Below are 19,431 nucleotides of genomic sequence, written 5' to 3' on the forward strand. Positions count from 1 at the left end.
GGAAGTCTTTTAAGAAAATCGCCCGATTTGCTCTTTAAACCAATTAAATAAGTTTTCGGTATTGTGCTCGAGCCAGGGTCAATAAGACATTGGAGGAAAAGTTTCGATAGTCTTTCGAGCAATTCGTCATTTGTTCTTTTGTTGAGTTTTGTACCATACAAAATACAGTAGAATCACATTTATCTCCACTAATAGGGGATCAAATTCTCCAAAAATTAATGAAAGTATGCTTTAAACAAAAACCTTCTGAGCCAGTTAGTACATAAACTAACTACTGTACACAGTAAAAATTGTACATAATTTTAATTCAAGAGAATGAAATACAGAACTGTGTAAGAGAAAATTTAAGTATATGTGCAGTCAAAGAAAGAGAAACGAAACACTCTTAATTACTCGGCTGTTATATGATACAGAGCTGCCAACTGCTACGAAAAAATCGTAGTTTCTACGAATTCCGAAAATTACGAATTTTTGTTTTTCTAGTTTAAAAAAAAAAGAAAAAGATAAAAAAAAAAAAAAAAAAAAGAAAAAAAACTTCAAAAACTGGATGAACACTAAACTGGTGAGTTCAGAAAATCGAACTTCTACACATGTGCTGACGGTCTCTGCGTATAAAACGTAATGCCACCTTCCCTTTTGCCGTGCATATAACGCGCGAACAAGCAGCGCATGCGTAGAAACGAATAAGCGAATACGTACAGATGGATCTCTACCCACTATCCAACAACACATCTCCATCTGCTGTTAAACTGAAGTGAAGACAAACTATAAAACTTAAAACTTTATTTAATAACACGACTGGGCGACGTTAAATATGCTCGTGGTCTCAATGTCCTCCAAGTGAAACGATACCTCTGGGGGCGCTAGTACTAGGTAGCTATTAGCTCCTGGACTAGTTCTAATTTCTCATTAACTGTTCGATCCGGTGATGGTGCTGCCATCTATCGGTATATAAAATAATGGAGGCAAGGCACTTAGTATGCAGTCCTCGACATAAATACAGTTGTAGTCAGTTGTGACTCTGAATAGGAATAGGAATTTAATAACAGCGTAAACATCAAAAACATAATGTTTTCTGTATCATGTTTGAAATCTGTATCATTGTTTTTGTTCTTTATGCTGTTGATGTTGACAATTCTTCACTGTTTAAATTTGCGGCAGCACCCCCCCCCCCCTCCATTACGCCGCAAAATGCTGCTACGATTTTGGATTTTCGAAAGTTGGCAGCTCTGGTTATACGTGTACACTGTAAAAAAATTCCGAAACGTTACTGAGTATTTCCGGGTAACGTGTAAGGGATTTCAATGGTTTTTATCCACTTCCTGAAAAAATCAAGTATCATTGTCAAAAAGTTTCCGGAATTGCTACAAGTTCCACGAATGCACACTTCTCACTGGCGTAAAAATATTTTTAGCTCCCAGTTTAAAAATTAACTTTGCGCATTCATAAAGTGAATCGGTTCTAGAAACTTACGGTCCGCCCATGCGATTAAGCTCCCAAAGCGAGCGAGTAAGTGTGGACTACGTTGCTTTGCAAGAGGTGCAGGTCATGGAGCATCGCACGCTTTCGACTATATGCGCTTGTTGACTAAATAGTTTTGCTTTTGAACAATAAGAGTAGATAATTTACGGTCCGTCCATGCAATTAAGCTCCCAGAGCGAGCGAGTAAGTGTGGACTACGTTGCTTTGCAAGAGGTGCAGGTCATAGAGCTACTGAATCTCCGCAATGGGAGTGAAGCAACCGCGAACATTCGCGCCGCCATCTTGTGGTTTGCATCGCACGCTTTCGACTATATGCGCTTGTTGACTAAATAGTTTTGCTTTTGAACAATAAGAGTAGATAATTTATGGTTTTCTGAAGAGTAATACTCAAAGGTTTTTCCCCCACCGGTTTAATGGGAAAAAAAAGGTGGAAAATCGTTGCTTCTAAGAATAAAAGCTCTTCAATTAATTCAAGAATTAAAAAGCTGTTGCTATGCATGAAGTACTTTGTTTTGGTATAGGATGTGATTTTTTTTTTTTTTTAAAGAACAAAGTGGGGTTTACTAAAATAAATGCTAAAAGCAGGGTATAAAAATACATTTCCAACTGTCTAGTAATGATTTCAAGGCTCTTGTTTAAAGAACCGATGACTTTTATTTGAACTAAATCTTTAAATATCGTGTACTTGAAATAAATTTAAACCACATTGGATTTTTGAATACTTTATTCATCGAGTATTATGAAAATTAAAATTAACTGAAACCAACAAAACAGTTTGCATTAGGTAAATATACTCAAAAAGGGCTTTAAAACATAAATGAAAGATGGAAATAGGAAAATGAATAGACTTTTTCCATTAGATTTGAATCACTTATTCGCAATTTACTTTTTGAAAAGGGAAGATGGAAAACAAAATGAATATTATAAATATTTATTTACTGAATACTTCAGGATTACATGACTAAGATATTACTATTAATTAATGAAGTTATATTTTTCGTTTTTGAAAAACATATTCCGGAGCAACAAAATATGTCTTTAAATATTTATTCAAGAAAAACAAAAGGAGCAGAACACTCGCAGTTTTCCTCCGTTTGAATCAAGGACAACATTACTTTTTGAAAACGTATAGAAAATAAAAACCTTATAATATTTCGCTTGGACCTAAAAAGGGTTTGCGTGAAACTCCTGTAACAAAAACTGAACAATTGCTGCGCGATGAGTTTAAATACATTCTAAACAAAAGAACTTTTATTTCCACTTTTCACAGTAAAGTGACATTGCAAACATAATGAATATTACAAATATTTTTCCAAAAAGCATCCAACCCAGGGTTTCTTTTCAGACTTTTTGCTCCGGGAGGGGGAGCACTTTAAAAATTTGGTGGGTGGCTGGCATATTTTAGGGGGCAGGGCACTTTAAGAGTAAGGAGGGGTCAAAGGCGTATTTAAGGAGTGGGAAACGACCCCTTCCCCCCCCGCCCCCTCTCTAAGAAACAAATTCTAAATCACCCTCTCATAATAATTTTATAATTTCAAACAAAAGAGAAACGAACATAGGCATTTCCAATACAGCCCGTCAAAGGTAACTCGAAACAACTCACTATTCCCCCCCTCCTCCTCCTCCATACAGTGATTTCCAACCAGGTTGTAGCATGGGCGCACACACTACACATGTCTTAAGGACCCGAACCAGACCACTCCACCATGACTTCACCAATGCAATATCTGAGTTTCCAACTAGATAGAGACCATAGTTCCAACCCCCCCCCTATCACAGGATTGCCTATCCCCCACCAACAGCAAGAGTGCACACAAAGACCCGCTAAAGAGCCAGACCCCCCCCTTGAAAAAGAGAAAAATACCCCTCAAAAGAATCTCCCCTAAAAATTTCAATGTCGCAATCTACGCCAGGTTCCCCCCCTCGAGGGGGGGGGGGGCTGTCTTGAACAACAGCAATAAATAGACAACAGATAAAAAAAGGAAACATTCTTCTTGTTTGTTAAGCGTCGAACATAAATTGCCCGAATTTTTCCTGGGGCAAAATGTGCTTTTAGCAGTTTGAATACAGAGGCAGTGGCGGATACAAGGGGAGGGTCATGGGGATCCCTGTGGCAGAATTTTATTTTACTTTCTGCGACAAATTTTCGGGATCTTATTTCTTTCTGCAAAAATGCTCCTTGAAGTGAAAAATGAACTAAAGGACAAACTTAAGTGCAGTTCATATCAAAAGTGAAAAAATTATTTATTTAACGAATTTCACACTACTTCTTGTTTTGGTAAATTCATTTATACAAAAACGAAAAGCATTAAAGCTCTGTATCAGGGCTTCCAACACATTTTCAGTTCCAGGGAAAAAAAGGGGGTCACTTCTTTCAGGGGAAAAAAAGTGACCTTGAGCTAAATCTATATGGTAAAAAATATTAACACCATGGTAACAGCAATCGGTAAGTGGAGAAAACAATCAAATCTAACCAAAAGCAATGTAAATTATGATGCTAATTTATGTAACGCTAGTTTAAATTTTTATGTTATAGCAGGGGGTGATTGTTTAAACAGAGATGCCACTTCCACATTTGAGTTTCCAGTCTTAATCTCTCAGCACTTACTTATCTGTAGTTCTTAATACCAGAAAAATACTGATGCAACATCTATTCAATGCTCAAAGAAATGAGATCCAAAGAAAAAATAATATTTAATTAAAATATTCATTACAGTTCGGTGCCCCCCCCCCCAAAAAAAAACTAACTAAAATATGCACGTGATTTGAAAAAATAAAGGATCACCCCCTCCTCCTTCCACAAAAAAAAAAAAAAAAAAAAAAAAAAACTAAATTAAAATATGCATTTTACACAACTAAAACGCAGTATCCACCTCCCCCCAAAAGGAAAATGAATTTAATTAAAATATGGATTACAGTTTGAAAAAACCTAAAACATGCATGTGGTTTGGAAGGGAAAAAAATAAAGGGCAATATCCCATAAAAAAATTGATATATGCAATACACAAGATTATAAACAAAGTATCCCCCTCTCTCCAAAAGAAAAATAAATTTAATTAAAAAACACATTTTAGTCAGAACAAATTGAATTCAACCACCCCCCAGAAGAAAATAGGATTTTATTAAAAAACTAAAGCAAGAAAGAAATCACACCCCGGGATTGTCCCCCCCCCCCAAGGGCAAGGGCGCACCCCCTTCAATCGCGGAGGCCCCTCCCCGAATGAAAAATTACCCCTCAAAACAACTCCCCCTCCTTACAAATTTTAATGTCTCAATGCACCGTGCCCCCCCCCCCCGAGGTGGGCTCCCCTGCCCTCTCCCTCATGTGAAAAAAAGAATTTAAAACAAGTACTGGAGCAAACAAAAATTCCCTTCCATATGAAGAAAAAAGAATTTAATTAGAATATGCATTTAGAAAAAAAATCTAACTTCCAAAGAGAGATTTTCATTCATATAAGCACCTCTATCTGAATAACGATTGGTCAGCCCAAAAGAAAACACAATTTATCAAGTATTGCATCTGTTTTCTGTTGCTGCAACTTGCGACACCTCAAATAAGCAATTTTTAAGGGCTTAAAATAATTTTTCAACAGAGGTGAAAACAAGCAAGTCGGCACAAGTCTTTCACACAAACAAACACAAACATGTGCGTTGCCAGCACTCTTCTTTGATCAACACAGGGTTGCTGGTTGCTTTAAAATCGCTCCACGTGGTGAGAAGTTCTGGTTAGAACTGGTTTTAATTAGTGATGTTCCGGATATCCGTATCGGTATCCGCGGATATCCGAGAGAAAATAAAGATCTGTATCCGTATCCATTACTTTTTTGACGGATCTTAAACGGATCTTTTCTATTCTAAAAATTCTTAAATATTTGAAAAAAAAAAAGACTTAAATTCCGTTTAAATTAGGTTTTATTCCCTATATAAATGATAAGGTATCGTTTCAGAAGCCAATTAGTACCTCCCGTCATTGAAAGAATGGGGTAATAAGTTTTAAAAGTGTGTATCTGTGTGTCAATTTCTGGCATCGTAGCTCTTAAACAGGTGAACCGATTTGGATAGTTCTTTTTTCGTTCAAAAACTGACTTTATCGAAAGTGTTCTTTGCTTGGCTTCGATTTTGTAGAACTTTAACTACCGGAGATATTAATTAAAAACCGACTTAACGTTTTTCACAATTAGGGTAGTAAAAACTTAACCCGTACGTTAAAAATATTGGCACTAATTGATAGAACGAAGTTTTCTGCGTTTGATATTTGTGTGGAACTTCCAAGTTATACAGTAGGACCTACTATAATCTTTGTTGAATATATGCTGGAATCCAAGAAGTTCACCTTTTCTTCATAAAAAAGACATTTATTTTGCTAAAACTACCAGAAAACTACAGAGCCAAAAACATTTGTGCATTACAGCACCATTTTTAAGCTCCTACTGATTTTTAATTTTATTTTTCAGTGTTCTGACGTTTTCTCGTGTTCACACTTATCATTCACTTGGAACTCTCTTCACTTCAGTTTCTAACATACCTCCCCCCTTTGAGACTCTGGGAAGGGTCTCAAACATGTAACACTCATTATTTAAAAGATCTAGTCTTTTTGGTTCTTTCACACACCTTCCACATCTGGTATATTTTTTCAGAACAATATCAGGATAACACTTTTTAACAACAGAAGTCTTCTGAACACCTTCCTTAGGATATGATTCCTTCTCACTCATGGCTTTGTCTCAAATTGCAACTGCCTCATCATCAGTACGTATCTCCAATGGGTAAACACGTTCCACTGGACGACCAAAAATCCCATTTTGAGTTTTGAGCCAAACAGCGCGAACCCTTTTATCTCGCCCAAGAATTATTTCAATAATTTTCGCCAAAGGCCAAAACATACGTTTTTTATAATCGTCGCCAATTAAAATAATTTCGCCAACTCTTGGCTCTCGGGTTGGCTCCTCATTGTGTTTTTGAATTAATCGGCTTAAATATTCTTTTCTGAAACGCTGTCTTAAATCATTGAACAGCTTATATCTATATCTTTTTCTGTTTTTTAGACTTTGCAAATCCACATGACCAATATCTGTAACATCAAAACTACGGTTTTCAATAAGAAACATTGAAGGTGTTAGAGGAATCAACTCCTGAGGGTTTTCCGACCCATATGTTAGAGGCCATTAATTAATTACAAATTCACACTTACATATCAGTGCGTTCAACTCTTCATAGTTCAACACTGATTTGCCAGGAGTTCGTTTTAGCAATCATTAACAATACGAACCAACTTTGGAGGCAAAAGCGGTGCGTCCAGATTCAGATCAATAGTGGTAATTGTTAATATTTTTCTCTTCGCGTCTACTTCTTTTGGTCTCCAATCTACTTCACTTAATAGCCACTTTTCTGGCGCCAACTTCAGCCAGGTCGGTAATTCCCACCGCTTGAAGTCAAAGAATTGTCTAGGGCTGAATTCTCGCGACAATACATCAGCTATATTCATTGTTCCAAAAATATGTTTCCACAACTCAGGCTGAGTCAATTTCCATTTTTCTTGCAAAAGACTAGCACCTATGCAGCAAGCGATAAGCTCTAGCCGAGGAATACTCAGTGATTTTAGTGGATCTACTCTAGTTTTAAACCTAACGAGATATATTTCAACTTCAATTTCCACTACTGAACGATCGTAGACGCACGCCACGTAAGCTTCTTTAGAAGCATCCACAAATACATACAGTTCTGTTGTAGAATTGGTTATTATGTAGCATGGCAAAGTTACGTTATTTGACAATGCAATTTCCTTGAAACATTTCAAAAATTTATTTACAATATCAGGGGGTAGTTCTAAATCCCAGGAATGTTTTAACTTACAAGCATCTTGCAGTATCAGTTTAGGAAGCAATGTAGTAGGGCTTAATAAGCCGATGGGATCAAAAATCTTTTGCACTGTAGATAAAATTAAACGCTTTGTAATTTTTGTTTCACAAGTCAATGCTTCTATATTTATATTACACCTTAGAGTGTCATTATCCAAATTCCATAAAATTCCTAAAATAGACGCTTCCCCTGAATGCTTCGTAACATTTTCAGAAGCTACATTGCTTTCAAACCCTCGCAAGTTAAAACATCCCTTTGACATAATAAGTTGCGATTGTTCGATGAACTTCGCTTCTTCTTCGGTATTATGAACCCCTGTTACACAATTGTCTACAAAGAAAGAACTTTCCAACTTCTGTGCAATCTCATATTCAGGAAGGCTGTATGCCTTTTCAATGCTTACACTCAACCCTATAGGATGCAACCTCAATCTATCAATATCAAGTATTAGTTCAATGAGGTTCATTCCTTTAAACAAGCATTCATTCAAAGAAGGCTTACCTCTCTGGGATGCTGAAGCATCAAAAACAGGCCGAACTTTTGTGGTCTTACTATCTATTTTTATAACAGGCCTATGTGGTAGATAGTGGCACTTATTCTCTAATTCCGAGTCTGGTACGCGCTCAATAATATTCAAGTTTTCCCATTCTTTGAATACATTTTGGTAATCCTCAAGCAAATTACTACATTTTGACTTAATAATTTTTTCATTCCCTTTCCAGGCTAAATCCTTATTATCTGGTAAGTTCGAAAAATCATACTTCCAAGGAAGCTCTACTTCATATCTTCCACAAGGAAGAATTTTCAATTTATCCTCAAATTCAGCTAAATGTTCTCCTATGCATGCTTTCTTATTAACATTGCAAGTGGGATCTGTTATTCCTATACTTTCAAGTTCCCACAATTCATTCAAAGGAATATTTTTAGCATGCATCGATAATATTCTGTAAATATCATCTTTCTCATTTGTGTTCTGCTTACCCATAACAGTCCACCCAAGCTTCATTTCTACGGCAGTAAGGCCGGATTCTAAATCTACTGAACGTCCCGTCAGCAATTTTCCTAAAACATCTGCCCCTATTAAAAGATCAATTTCTTTCATTTTACAAAGGGAATCAGAAACTTCAATATTCTTTTTCTTTAATTCATTCAAAATATAAGGATTGCTAACTTTTGGTATAAAACTACAAATTTTCCTTTCAGAAAGAGCTTCAAAACTACAAGCAAAAGACCCTTTCAAACCCCTCACTTCAACAGTGAATATCTTATGCCGTTTTGGGTTCGTTTTCCTCCCCCCAAATAACGAGTGAATCACTGTTTCTTCACGAAGTGGAGTTGCTTTCAGCTCAGACAAAAACTTTCTGACTTACATAACTACTTTGACTACCAGTATCTGCCAAAGCTCGAATTATTTTTTCTCGATTATTACATTTAATCCGAACACACAGAGTTTGCAAAAATACAGTTTGAGTTTTATCAAAGTTAGAGAGAGAGTTTTTGGACTTAGAAACTACTACATCCTTAGCTTCACAACTTTTGCTTTCCAGCTTTGGACACATTACATAAAAATGAGGTTCTCCACAACCATTACATTTTAACTCTCCTTTTGAATTACAATATTTACTGATATGATTTGAATTAAAACATATAAAACAAACCCCTTTTTTTAACAATATTTTTTGTTTTTCATTTACAGTCATCTCTTTTGCAATGTAACATCTATTACTTTAATGACTTTTTCCACAAAAAATACAACTTTGAAATCGCTTACCCTTTCTCTCAGTACTTACTAACGTTTCAGCTGTCGCTAGGTCGCTTTCCTTCTCAGTTGTGGGCTCTCGTTTGCGCCAATTTGAATTTGCGCCGAAACCAGTTCTTGCAAGACGAACCATTTCTTCACCATTGACTTCTTGGTGAAGAAAGTTCATTAACTGCTCTAAACTGCGACAGTTCTTATCTTCGGTTAAATTATGATTTCGGCTACTTTCCCACGTTACTAAAACTTCTTCCGGCAGACAGCTCTCAACCAAAGGCGTCAAGAAATCTCCATACTTTTCTTTTGTCCGTCCAAGGGTTTCCAACGCACGAAGTTTTCCTTCCAATTCGTCATAGAGGGATGGAAGATCAGCTTTCCCCCGTCCTGCGGCAGCATTTTTCATAACTAATCTCAATAAATCTCGAACATACATTTGCACCAGCAGATCATCACGGCCAAATCTTTCCTTTAACTGCTGTATTGCTTTACAATAATTTTCTCCGGTAGCAGGAAAACTCAGCACTAATCTTTCTGCCTTCGAACCAGGTTCCATCGATTGAATTAAATACTGCATTTTATCTTCATTATCAATGCCCTTGTCCTCATGGATTTTCTTGAATTGGCTCCAAAAATTTAAAAATTCTCTTGCTTCGCCGTTAAACTTTTTAAGTTCTATCGTCGGCAGCTTAAAGTTGCGCTTACTAATGTTCCCATTACGCTGAACATTTTCAAACTTTAAATCAAGCAGAGAGCAAATTTGAATGAACTTGTCCCGATAATTTTCTGCTTCTTCACAATCTTCATAATAAGCCTCCTCGGCATTTTTATCTTTCAACAACAGCTCAGATATTATGCTCTGACAATCATCTAGCCGCTTGAATTTGTCAGAAATCTGATTTCTTAAAATTAAAAGTTCATTCGAACCAGTAATTTCCTTCAAAAGTTCAGCTTCAATTTTTTTCATACTGAGGGTAAAAGACGCTCTCAGTCCTTTTCTGTGAGCTTTCAATGTAGTTAAATCCATCTTCTTATATAAGTTCCAAGCACCCGTCCTGTCACGGACGCCAAAATTATGTTGAATATAAACTCAAAGTTCAAACGATGAATTATTTTATCAGGACTGCATTAATCAATGCGTGGTGCTGGAATCCAAGAAGTTCACCTTTTCTTCATAAAAAAGACATTTATTTTGCTAAAACTACCAGAAAACTACAGAGCCAAAAACATTTGTGCATTACAGCACCATTTTTAAACTCCTACTGATTTTTAATTTTATTTTTCAGTATTCTGACGTTTTCTCGTGCACACATTTATCATTCACTTGGAACTCTCTTCACTTCAGTTTCTAACAATCTTATTAAGTAAATTTTAGGGGCCGTGGTAGCCTGATCGGTAGGGCATTGGACTCGGGGCCGGAGGGGCTCGGGTTCGATCCCCGCTGGTCGAAGACCCACCGTCGTCATTAAAGAGGATTGGGCGACGTTAAATATGCTCGTGGTCTCAATGTCCTCCAAGTGAAACGATACCTCTGGGGGTGCTAGTACCAGGTAGCTATTAGCTCTTGGACTAGTTCTAAATTCTCATTAACTGTTCGATCCGGTGATGGTGCTGCCATCTATCGGTATATAAAATAATGGAGGCAAGGCACTTAGTATGCAGTCTTCGACATAAATACAGTTGTAGTCAGTTGTGACTCTTGAATAGAAAAAAAAAGTAAATTTTAAATGCAGTTGTAAGCCTTTATACGCGCGATTGGTAACGATTTCATAGTCGGAAGTAGGCAGAAAAAGCTTAATGATTTAAAATTTATATCTGCTGTCAGTTCCTATTTGTTAACAATGTGTTCTCTGACCCGCGAAATTCATCTTCATATGAGGTTCTTTTTTATAATGTTTAATTTAATATTAGTTTTTGTTATTGATTTGGGGTTTCTGTTATTCTTCATTTTGGTTTTTCTCGGCATCCTTAGACTAAATACTCTATCCCTTACAGGCGCGGGTCATTAAAATTTTAGAAATATAATGAAAAAACACAATGGATGGGATAAATTGGTTATCTGGACATAGATTTTACAGTCAAAATTTTTTTTAATTCACCCCCTCTATCTTGGGGTGCTGTCCCCGTTTGTGACCACCGCCCGCCTAGAGCAGAAATTGTTTTCTGAAGTGGTTATGCTTACCACGTATGACAATTGGAGTAATTTCAAATATTTTAAGCTCTTAAGCATTTTTACTAATTATTTCAATAATTTATGCCATTAAGAATATTTAGAACACAAAATTCAATATTTTTACTATAAAAATTCCAAGATACAGATGAAGTAAAATTCAAGAAAGTTCATATAGATTATATAAAATTATCTGAATAAGCAATTTAAAATGTTAAAAATATTTTTGGCTCATTGTTCTTGCTTTATGTGTATTCCTTTTGTGCTATAAAATATTAAATGAAAAAATACGACTGTATAATACCATTTACAGAAAAAATAATATCAAAGCTAATAATAAAAAAAGTATACAACTGTCTAGTAGGAAAAGCAGATCTCAAATGTGTGCAGGCATGGACCTTCAAATTCACCTGTTCCGGGTCAAGAACCCAAAATAAATAAACAAAAGCCCATTGTAGACTATTCTTTTGGTCCCCCTTTTCTGAAATGTATCAAATTACATCTTTCACCCACAACAGTGAGATCAAAGCTCTAGACGGGCGGTGTCCACATTTGGGGACACCTGGAAAGAAACTTTGTTTATGCATTCAAAAATGAACTCAAATCTTTTACAAAATTATGATTGATTAGCTCAGGATTCCTGAGGGAAAATGGTTGACTAATTTAGTTTATGGTGTAAATTTTAAAATCTTGAAAAAAATATTAAATTTGAGCTTGAAAATCGGGGTATTTTGAACAAGAAATTAAGACAACAAAAAGAGTCATATTTAATAGTGCTGCCATCTGTGTGCATTACAGAGAAATAAAAGCAACTAATGCAGCGATTTTTGGAGTTTTAAAGAAAAAACTTTTTTTAAAGAAATTTTTAAAATTGGTGTCCCTTTTTGCGCCGGAAAGGGCTATTAACTGTTTGTAATGGTGTTCCTGTCTCTGTTATATCTTCGGTCGGAGTAAGTTGGGTGGAATGGGTCAGCACTGCATTTATGCTGAAATAAAATGCGAAAAATTATTTCTAGCCTATCTAGTAGCAGCTTTACCACTCTTGCTTCTGTATCCTACATCAACCGAGCAAGCTAGAAATAATTTTTCATATTCTATTTAAGCATTAATGCAGCACTGATCCATTCCTTCCAGCTCTCCCTCAATTTTTACGGAGATTTCTTTAAAGAGTAAATCATAATCTTGACTATATTTTCGCCGTAGATGACATTTTTTGAAGAAACAGTGCCATTATTCTGACGGAAATACCTTCCGTAACAAGCTTTACACTTGGATAGTTGAATTGGGGGAGGGGGAATTGAGATCCGTATCCGCGGATCTTGGTACTAATGATCCGTATCCGTATCCGCGGATCTACTTTTTTAACAATCCGGCACATCACTAGTTTTAATCCATGCCATACCTCCCGATCTCCGATGTTGCAGACTACCACAGTCATCAATGATCGCTCGATTTGGCGCTCGCCAAAGTTTTTTTCTTTTGTAAAATGTCGCAATTATTTTACTTTTCGTGGGAGTTCAGCCCTTTTCCTTAATTCATAGTCCAGTTAAATTTCTTTACCGCGAAACAGCTATCCTTTGGTATTGTTCTGCAGAATGATTTTATTGCTGACCTTTCTTCCCTCCTTATTGCAAAATCTTTCTGCATAAACTCTCTCTCATTCTGCGACAATGTCGCCGTGTCGGCAGCTTTCTGCCACGGGGATGGGGATCATGACCCGCCCCCTCCCTAAATCGTCGACAACATTATCCGTATACACTGTGTTCAAACAATTTATGCATAAAATGTAAACGATTACAGTGTCTTTTCAATTCATTAATTATTTTTGAAAGTAAATATTTGAACAACTACATCGTTTCATGGCTTATAAAATTAATTTACAACATTTATCCCCCAATTATGTGCCTTATTCCTAAACGATTTTTTGCTTTTTTGACCCTCAAGTAGTTTCAGAAACTTTTCGTACCGGAAATCGTAGGTTCGTGCAGGGGGGGGGGGGGTGTCATTCTTCAGCATGACCCCCCCCCCCAAATTGTTTTCTGTATCCAACCCTGGACAGAGGCAGACTTTTCATTGAAAGTAACAAAATGGAGGTCACAGAGACTGAACCCCCCCCCCCCCTTCCAGAAAAGTTTCAGAATTTTCTCTTATTTCCTTTTTTTCATTCAAAAAAAAAAAAAAAGAAAGAGAAAACTTCTCATGGTAGTGTAAAACAAATACTTCTCCGGGGGGGGGGGGGCAGTTGCCATCCTTCGGAAAGGTAGTGTTCCCCCCCCCCCGGAGAGATTCCTGAAAGAAACACCGATTCCAACCTTATTTTTTGTGCGAAAACTAAACTAGACGGATGTAAATGATTAATTACTTCCAGTATATAGCAACTGATTTGTTATTGCTACAGATATTGTAAATTTTGAAACGTTAAGAAATTTCCCCCAGCTTAATCAAATACATACCTCGTTTAATCAAATGATATTTCTTTGGAACTGACGGTATTCGTTTAAGCGGGCACTCCACCTTCTTTGTAGCTCGACTTGTACAGTTATAAGCCGTACAACTTGTCATATTTAATTTCTGAATATGAAGAACATACTATGTAATTGACTGCAATCATCCAATGTTTTGCAAACCACAAGATGGCTGCCAGTTAAAAGAACAGTTAAGTAAGCTTCCGAAGCGGCTTCAGCGTATTCTGCCGTTTCGGCTCCTTATCACTCGTAGCTTCATGGTGCAGGTGGGTAAAATTCTCGATACCTGCCTGCTATTCTGGCTTAGTGTGGTCACGTTTGCAATGCTGCTTATGCAGCTTTCTTAAATCAGGAAGGTATCAAGTTATTATATTACGCCTACTAAAGTTTACTCTAAAGACACGACGGGCTTCAAATGGGAAGATTTCTGAATTTTTAAGGAGGATTCCGATATATTTTCAGGAAGGTTACTGAATTTTAGCGGAAAATATTCCTGGCTTTTTCAAGATATGTTACTTGCAGAAATTGGGCACATCAGCTGCTCATTATTTTCCAGGAACGTTTCTGAATCGTTTTTACAATGTAAGGAAAGAAAAAAAAGGCGTCATCCGACATGGAATAAAGTTTCATGTTTAATTACGTAAATGAAATTTTGCTAAGATACCTGATAGAAAGCGAAATGAACCTGAACTTTGAATTGAAACCACGGTCCACTTCACCGTCTGCGGCTAATGTCCGTTTTCCAAGAGAAGGCACTTCACTGTAAAAACAATTCAGGAACGTTTCTGGGAAATAATGGGCAGCTGATGTGCCCAATTTCTGCCAGTAACATAGCTTGCAAAATCCAGGAACGTTTTTCGCTGAAATTCAGTAACCTTCCTGACATTACCTTGGAAGCCTCCTGAAAAATTCAGAAATATTCCCGTTAAAAGCTAGTCATGTCGCTGGAACATTCGAGTAAAACTACGAAGGTATAATATAATAGCTCGGCATCTTCCTGAATTATCAAGGAAGTTCCAAGAGCATTATTGCAAACATGGCCGAAGCTAAACCAGAATTGCTGGTAAGTAACGAGAATTTTACTCACCTGCAATTCTTGCAAAACAATGTAGTCCATACTTATTCGCTCTCTTTGGGAGCTTAATTAACATGAACGGGCCGTAACTGAGTTGAAGCGATACACTTTATAAGTACGTTTAGTCAATATTTAAACTGGGAGCTAAAAACATTTTTCACAACGCTGTGAAGTCTGCTTTCGTGCAACTTGTAGCAATTCAGGAAACTTTTTGACAATGATACTTGGTTTTTCCAGGAAGTGGAAAAAAACCATTAAAATCCCGAAACGTAACACGGAAATACCCAGCAACGTTTCGGAATTTTTTTAGTGTTCTCTCTGCCTTCGTCACGCGGTATCCGATGATTCTATTTCGCTGTTTTCGCGCGAAGGTATATTCGGATCATAACATTTTATTGTTAAAGCAGCAGTTTTTAAATGAAAGAATAATGAAAATAGTGACAGACAAGTGAAGCAAGTGATGTAAAGGGTACTAAGACTTTTTTATGCACATTAAAATGCACGCCTAAATTAATGAATGTAGAAAAAAAAGATTTACCAGTTATAAACTTAGTTGATCATTGTTTTTTTTTCTTTCTCTCCAAAACGCTAAAAACACATAATTTGTGTCTGTTACACGGAATAAAGTGTGTAATAGATACAGAATATTTTTTAGATTTTTTTGTTATGATTTGACAAAATCTGAAATTAGACTTTCTTTCTTAGCATCTTAATGCTCTAAAAACACTAGTTTTTTATTTCAACTGAGTTGTGTAATCTGCTTACTCTCGATTTCGTTAATCATTTTTAAACAGCTTAGCTACCAGTTTTTTGAATCACGTCACAATAATAACTAAGGACCACGACGCTTTAGGAAGCGAGTTGAGTAACCGCTTCTTTTTTTAAGTCAAGTAACCGGTTGCCTCGTGGAAACACGAAGCAATTGGCAGAATGATAATGACTAAGGGGAGCTGGCTTATCCGACATTTTGGTTCCAAAATTATCGGGCGAAAAAAATAAACATTTGTACAAAAGCCTCATTGCAGAAAACTGGTGTCCAAACTTTAGGTGTGTTGCCCGATTGATGTTTGATTATTTTATTCTGTGGATGAATACAATTTAATTAATACAAATTAAAAACAAATAAGGTATGAAAATGAGGTTTAGTACCGTAAACATTTCCCGATACATTTTAGCTGAATTTGTAAACGAAGTTATCTTTCAAAATTTCCCTAAAGTGACATTTTACTCAACTTATCATCAATTATTTTACGACTTAGCAACCAGCGAATATTATAACGTATTTATAAATACTAGAAACGAGGTTGGATCCAATTCTGTCTTGGAACCAAAATGTCGGATAAGTCAGCCTGTTTTTTTCAAGGGGCTCTAATAATGACGAGGTGGGAACTCCGTGTAGCTTAAGATTGCCTTCCATGATTAAACCCATAAGATTAAGCCTTCCATGAGAAGGCAATTGACTCCTTCGTCACGTGGTATTCGATGATTCTACTTCGCTATTTTCGGCAGATGGTGTATTCGGATCGTAGCATTTTGTTGTAAAAGCAGAAGTTTTTAAAATGTATGAATAACTAAAATGTAAAAAGACAACTGATGTAAAAGACATTAAGATTTTTTGCACGTTAAAATGCACGCCCAAGTAAAGGTTTTATGGCTGTCTCATTTAGAAGCGTGTGGATATGTTTACCGATCACCCCCGCGTAAAACGGAACTCTGCGTTCGAGAAGGCGGGCGAAGTGCCTTCTCGTGAAAAACGGAAAATACTTGCGCAATACGCCTGCGTTGGATTGGTGTACACCGCCCTTGCCGGTGAACTTCAGGGGCTTCGTCCTCTTCGGTGGTGCATTACTTAGCAAGCAGTTAATTAATTTTTGACCCGACGCACCTCTAGAAAATTCCATTCCCAATCCGCCTCGCCCCTCCATTTTACCATTTACTTGAATTAGTTAATAAACAGTAAGTTAATTTTCAGCGCGACACACTTCTAGAACCATTCCATTGCTGTTCCGCCCCGCCTCTTAACTATAGACATGAGAAACCCAGTTCCCATGTCTATGATCTTAACCATTAGCCCGAACTAATAAAAAATCGAAACACTTCCGCTTTAAGCAGAGAGAGAGAGAGAGAGAGAGAAAGAGAGATTATAAGCATAGGAGTGCGAAAAATTACAAATTTATCGATACCTGTTTCAATCGTCAATTCTCTGACTTTCGGAAGAAGTTAGAATGACATAGATAGACAGATAGATAGATACAAACAAAGATACACTCAGTTTTTATTATGCAAGATAAATTGTTAATTTTATAACATGGGAAATATGGAGGGGTTTATGGCGCGAACTATGAAATCACAATGGTGGAAATGATTAATTTTAGATTTTTTTAGATTCCATTTATTTGAATTGATGTGAAATGAATAATAAACTTTGCGCAACAAATTAATAATAGTAAACAACGTATTTCAAGCACAAATGAACAGATTGATTGTAGACACGTGTTTTGAGGGTCAAAGAACCAGTTTTTCAATGAAACTAAATGTGAGCTTTAGGATGAAATGCCATTCGAGAAAACTCGGATATACTTCGATATAAACGTTGTTTATTGCAGTTACATTTGAATTAATGTTTTTACATTCATACACATACGTCGTAGTTAGAATGAGAATGGCGTTAGTTTAATCATGCTCACCCCAATGGAAGGTCATTGTGACCTCCTACAAGAAAATATTAGCATTTTGCACTTTGGACCATTAACACCGCGAATGAAGGCAATGAAGGAAAGGCAAGAATCATCTTTCTGTTACACTGTAAAAAAAAATCCGAAACGTTACTGAGTATTTTCGTGTAACGTTTCGGTATTTCAATGGTTTTTATCCACTTCCTGGAAAAACCAATTATCATTGTCAAACAGTTTCCTGAATTGCTACAAGTTGCACGAAAGCAGACTTCACAGCGTTATGAAAAGTATTTTTAGCTCCCAGTTTAAAGATTGACTGAGCGTATTTATAAAGTGTACCGGCTTCAGTTCGATTAAGCCGTGTTCAGACTGTTTAAGTTCCCTAAGGGAGCGACTACACTCTAAAAAACAATTTCAAAAATGACGAAAAAGTACTCAAACTTGAACATATTGCGAGTCAAAATGGCTCCGACTACGTGGTATTCAAATTTGAAACATTCAAATACTAAAATCCACACATGTACTCATTTTTGAGGTATTTGTGCTCATTTTTGAATATGTAATATTTTAAAAACTGAGTATTATGTACTCATTTTTAAGTATGAAATAATTTACACATTATTTGAAAACATGGGTACTCATATTTGAAACAAGAGGTTTCACGAAAATTTGAAAGCATGAATGTACTTATTTTTGAAAACTTCATTTTTTTTTAGTGTATGTCCATGGGTTACTTAGCTTTGAAAGGATTACTGGATAGCAAAATAAGATACTCACGAATGGTACAATATGTGCGTATTTTTGACACATTCGTATTATCAAGCCAATGCGACATGTTCTAGACGAATGTCTGAATTATAAGCACATGTTGTATTATGCATGAGTACAGCGGTATTTGAAAAATGAGAACATGGTGAATCGTCTTTTAAAAGAGGGTATTTTTCAAAAGTAAGACCTCCTACTTTTTAATTCTGAGCCAATTTGTCTCGGAGCCATTTGGAGTAAGTGATGTTCTCAAAAATAAGCGATTTGAAAAATAAGCGTCTGAATTCGAAGAAGCCTGTTTTACCAGAGTGCATGAAGATGATAAACAAAAGAATCAGAAAGTGAAAGAAGATTCTCGGTCTATTGTAAATGATTTGCCTTTATTTTTCATTTTGAATTATGAAAGAAGGAAATTCTATAAGTTATTGTGTTTTCTAGTAATTTAATTAAGTATTTGTTATTAATAATTTATTTGATTAGTTAATGCTAATTTGTTCATTAAATAATACCCGAAAATCAATAAAATCAAAAGGATATGTTTCGAGTGTGGCGTATTAGAGTGAATGGTACGATTCTTGAATGGTCGATTTTAGGTACTGGACTCCCTCCTTGAAAAATTCCTATGTTAGTTTAATATTGTTCTTAATCGTCATAGACACTAATGACGATTAATATTCCTATTCGGAGATGTAGGTTTTGACCACGGATTGCACGGAAAGGCAAACATCCGTTTTACTCGCGGAAATGGACGCATCTATTAATTTTCAGGGATATCTGCTTTTGCAGATGCATGTTAGCCTCTAAATTAAGCGGAGTCTCATTCAAATGAGTGGAACACGCGCTTCAAATTTTTACTTTTCCCCCGCATTCAGATAGACTCGTCTTAACTGGACGGTTGCCAATTCCATACAATCCGTGGTTGCACTATATGTACGCTCATGTTTTGCTTATTATTATTATTTTTTTATCATTTAGTAAAATTCGGAGTTTCTATCGGGGCACCCCTGATCGTTAAATTCCTAGTTTCAAGAAAGTGAAGGATTCAGATTTTTTTTTATTTTTTTATAAATCTGCAAAAACTTGAGGCTTCTCGAATCTTTCAGAAATTGGAAAAAATAATATTTGACGAATGTACAGCAATTTCATTGGAAACTTTCCAGAAATTGCGTAAGTTCGTCCTCCAATCA

This window comes from Uloborus diversus, chromosome 10, assembly GCF_026930045.1.
Source record: "Uloborus diversus isolate 005 chromosome 10, Udiv.v.3.1, whole genome shotgun sequence".
Taxonomy (NCBI): Eukaryota; Metazoa; Arthropoda; class Arachnida; order Araneae; family Uloboridae; genus Uloborus; species Uloborus diversus.